This window comes from Dunckerocampus dactyliophorus, unplaced genomic scaffold (genome assembly GCF_027744805.1).
Source record: "Dunckerocampus dactyliophorus isolate RoL2022-P2 unplaced genomic scaffold, RoL_Ddac_1.1 HiC_scaffold_118, whole genome shotgun sequence".
Lineage (NCBI taxonomy): Eukaryota > Metazoa > Chordata > Actinopteri > Syngnathiformes > Syngnathidae > Dunckerocampus > Dunckerocampus dactyliophorus.
In genome coordinates this window covers 5001-10000 of record NW_026559816.1, presented here as the reverse complement: position 1 = coordinate 10000, position 5000 = coordinate 5001, and positions in this window count along the sequence as shown.

The window sequence follows — 5000 nt, the reverse complement described above, 5'->3', positions numbered from 1 at the left end:
TGATTTACCCTCTCCCGTAAACGCGTTTTTTCCTGGTCGACCAAAACACTCATTGACTCCCATTCATTTGACACTTTGTCATTTTTTCAGCACTTTTTTCGCGCATTGGGTACTCCGCCCATTGACTCCCATTCATTTGACACTTTGTCGTTTTTCCAGACCTTTTTTCACGCATTGGGTACTCCGCCCATTCACTCCCATTCATTTGACACTTTGTCGTTTTTTCAGCACTTTTTTCGCGCATTGGGTACTCCGCCCCATTCACTCCCATTCATTTCACACTTAGAAAAATCATCCGAGCGGCTCTCCACGCATTTTATAGCCGCTTTGGGGCTCCAGCCGCCTCGGCCTTCATTTCTGACTAGGCTCGTGTGGACTTTGTCGTTTTTTCAGCACTTTTTTCGCGCATTGGGTACTCCGCCCCATTCACTCCCATTCATTTCACACTTTGAAAAATCATCCGAGCGGCTCTCCACGCGTTTTATAGCCGCTTTGGGGCTCCAGCCGCCTCGGACTGCATTTCTGACTAGGCTCGTGTGGACTTTGTCGTTTTTTCAGCACTTTTTTTACACATTGGGTACTCTGCCCCATTCACTCCCATTCATTTGACACTTTGAAAAATCATCCGAGCGGCTCTCCACGCGTTTTATAGCCGCTTTGGGGCTCCAGCCGCCTCGGACTGCATTTCTGACTAGGCTCGTGTGGACTTTGTCGTTTTTTCAGCACTTTTTTTACACATTGGGTACTCTGCCCCATTCACTCCCATTCATTTGACACTTTGAAAAATCATCCGAGCGGCTCTCCACGCGTTTTATAGCCGCTTTCAGACTCCTGCCGCCTCGCCTGCACTTCCGCCTCGGTCCGTTAGGATTTAGGCCTTTTTTCAGCACTTTTTCTCCGTTCCTCCGGGGCGACAGCGGCTCTCCACGCATTTTATAGCCGTTTTCAGACTCCTGCCGCCTCGCCTGCACTTCCGCCTCGGTCCGTTAGGATTTAGGCCTTTTTTCAGCACTTTTTCTCCGTTCCTCCGGGGCGACAGCGGCTCTCCACGCATTTTATAGCCGTTTTCAGACTCCTGCCGCCTCGCCTGCACTTCCGCCTCGGTCCGTTAGGATTTAGGCCTTTTTTCAGCACTTTTTCTCCGTTCCTCCGGGGCGACAGCGGCTCTCCACGCATTTTATAGCCGTTTTCAGACTCCTGCCGCCTCGCCTGCACTTCCGCCTCGGTCCGTTAGGATTTAGGCCTTTTTTCAGCACTTTTTCTCCGTTTCTCCGGGGCGACAGCGGCTCTCCACGCATTTTATAGCCGTTTTCAGACTCCTGCCGCCTCGCCTGCACTTCCGCCTAGGTCCGTTAGGATTTAGGCCTTTTTTCAGCACTTTTTCTCCGTTTCTCCGGGGCGACAGCGGCTCTCCACGCTTTTTATAGCGGTTTTCAGACTCCTGCCGCCTCGCCTGCACTTCCGCCTAGGTCCGTTAGGATTTAGGCCTTTTTTCAGCACTTTTTCTCCGTTCCTCCGGGGCGACAGCGGCTCTCCACGCTTTTTATAGCCGCTTTGGGGCTTTAGCCGCCTCGGCCTGCATTTCTGACTAGGCTCGTGTGGACTTTTTCAGCACTTTTTTTGTGCATTGGGTACTCTCGCCCATTGACTCCCATTCATTTGACACTTTGTCATATTTTCAGCACTTTTTTGGCGCATTGGGTACTCTCGCCCATTGACTCCCATTCATTTGACACTTTGTCATATTTTCAGCACTTTTTTGGCGCATTGGGTACTCTCGCCCATTGACTTCAATGCATTTACTGCAACTCCTGCCTGTGTCCGCCAGAGGGCGTCTGGCTTAACAGCGGCTCTCCACGCTATTTCTATCCGCTTTGAGGCTCCAGGCAGCTCGGCCTGGGTTTCTGAATTTCTCCCTTGACACTTTGTTACTTTTTCACCTTTTTTCTCATTTCATCCAGGGACACAGCGGCTCTCCACAGACTTTCCCGCGGCCCCTGGGCTCCAGGACCCTAGGCATGGGTTTCTGCCTAGCTCCCTTGACACTTTGCCATTTTTTCACCTTTTTTCTCATTTCATCCAGGGACACAGCGGCTCTCCACAGACTTTCCCGCGGCCCCTGGGCTCCAGGACCCTAGGCATGGGTTTCTGCCTAGCTCCCTTGACACTTTGCCATTTTTTCACCCTTTTTCTCATTTCATCCAGGGGCACAGCGGCTCTCCACAGACTTTCCCGCGGCCCCTGGGCTCCAGGACCCTAGGCATGGGTTTCTGCCTAGCTCCCTTGACACTTTGCCATTTTTTCACCTTTTTTCTCATTTCATCCAGGGACACAGCGGCTCTCCACAGACTTTCCCGCGGCCCCTGGGCTCCAGGACCCTAGGCATGGGTTTCTGCCTAGCTCCCTTGACACTTTGCCATTTTTTCACCCTTTTTCTCATTTCATCCAGGGCAACAGCGGCTTTCCACAGACTTTGCAGCCGCCCCTGGGCTCCAGGACCCTAGGCATGGGTTTCTGCCTAGCTCCCTTGACACTTTGCCATTTTTTCACCTTTTTTCTCATTTCATCCAGGGACACAGCGGCTCTCCACAGACTTTCCCGCGGCCCCTGGGCTCCAGGACCCTAGGCATGGGTTTCTGCCTAGCTCCCTTGACACTTTGCCATTTTTTCACCCTTTTTCTCATTTCATCCAGGGCAACAGCGGCTTTCCACAGACTTTGCAGCCGCCCCTGGGCTCCAGGACCCTAGGCATGGGTTTCTGCCTAGCTCCCTTGACACTTTGCCATTTTTTCACCCTTTTTCTCAATTCATCCAGGGACACAGCGGCTCTCCACACACTTTAGAACCGCCCCTGGGCTCCAGGCAGCTCGGCCTGAGTTTCTGAATTTCTCCCTTGACACTTTGCCATTTTTTCACCCTTTTTCTCAATTCATCCAGGGACACAGCGGCTCTCCACACACTTTAGAACCGCCCCTGGGCTCCAGGCAGCTCGGCCTGAGTTTCTGAATTTCTCCCTTGACACTTTGCCATTTTTTCACCCTTTTTCTCATTTCATCCAGGGACACAGCGGCACTCCACAGACTTTACAGCCGCCCCTGGGCTCCAGGCAGCTCGGCATGGGTTTCTGCCTAGCTCCCTTGACACTTTGCCATTTTTCCACCCTTTTTCTCATTTCATCCAGGGACACAGCGGCTCTCCACAGACTTTGCAGCCGCCCCTGGGCTCCAGGACCCTAGGCATGGGTTTCTGCCTAGCTCCCTTGACACTTTGCCATTTTTTCACCCTTTTTCTCAATTCATCCAGGGACACAGCGGCTCTCCACAGACTTTACAGCCGCCCCTGGGCTCCAGGACCCTAGGCATGGGTTTCTGAATTTTTCCCTTGACACTTTGCCATTTTTTCACCCTTTTTCTCATTTCATCCAGGGACACAGCGGCTCTCCACAGACTTTACAGCCGCCCCTGGGCTCCAGGCAGCTCGGCCTGAGTTTCTGAATTTCTCCCTTGACACTTTGCCATTTTTTCACCCTTTTTCTCAATTCATCCAGGGACACAGCGGCTCTCACAGACTTTAGAACCGCCCCTGGGCTCCAGGACCCTAGGCATGGGTTTCTGCCTAGCTCCCTTGACACTTTGCCATTTTTTCACCTTTTTTCTCATTTCATCCAGGGACACAGCGGCACTCCACAGACTTTACAGCCGCCCCTGGGCTCCAGGCAGCTCGGCCTGGGTTTCTGAATTTCTCCCTTGACACTTTGCCATTTTTTCACCTTTTTTCTCATTTCATCCAGGGACACAGCGGCTCTCCACAGACTTTGCAGCCGCCCCTGGGCTCCAGGCAGCTCGGCCTGAGTTTCTGAATTTCTCCCTTGACACTTTGCCATTTTTTCACCTTTTTTCTCATTTCATCCAGGGACACAGCGGCTCTCCACAGACTTTGCAGCCGCCCCTGGGCTCCAGCCAGCTCGGCCTGAGTTTCTGAATTTCTCCCTTGACACTTTGCCATTTTTTCACCTTTTTTCTCATTTCATCCAGGGACACAGCGGCTCTCCACAGACTTTGCAGCCGCCCCTGGGCTCCAGCCAGCTCGGCCTGAGTTTCTGAATTTCTCCCTTGACACTTTGCCATTTTTTCACCTTTTTTCTCATTTCATCCAGGGACACAGCGGCTCTCACAGGCTTTAGAACCGCCCCTGGGCTCCAGGACCCTAGGCATGGGTTTCTGAATTTCTCCCTTGACACTTTGCCATTTTTTCACCCTTTTTCTCATTTCATCCAGGGACACAGCGGCTCTCCACAGACTTTCCCGCGGCCCCTGGGCTCCAGGACCCTAGGCATGGGTTTCTGAATTTCTCCCTTGACACTTTGCCATTTTTTCACCCTTTTTCTCATTTCATCCAGGGACACAGCGGCACTCCACAGACTTTACAGCCGCCCCTGGGCTCCAGGACCCTAGGCATGGGTTTCTGCCTAGCTCCCTTGACACTTTGCCATTTTTTCACCTTTTTTCTCATTTCATCCAGGGACACAGCGGCTCTCCACAGACTTTCCCGCGGCCCCTGGGCTCCAGGACCCTAGGCATGGGTTTCTGCCTAGCTCCCTTGACACTTTGCCATTTTTTCACCTTTTTTCTCATTTCATCCAGGGACACAGCGGCTCTCCACAGACTTTCCCGCGGCCCCTTGGCTCCAGGACCCTAGGCATGGGTTTCTGAATTTCTCCCTTGACACTTTGCCATTTTTTCACCTTTTTTCTCATTTCATCCAGGGCAACAGCGGCTCTCCACAGACTTTCCCGCGGCCCCTGGGCTCCAGGACCCTAGGCATGGGTTTCTGCCTAGCTCCCTTGACACTTTGCCATTTTTTCACCCTTTTTCTCATTTCATCCAGGGACACAGCGGCTCTCACAGACTTTAGAACCGCCCCTGGGCTCCAGGACGCAAGGCATGGCTTACTCTCGCCCATTGACTTCAATGCATTTACTGCAACTCCTGCCTGTGTCC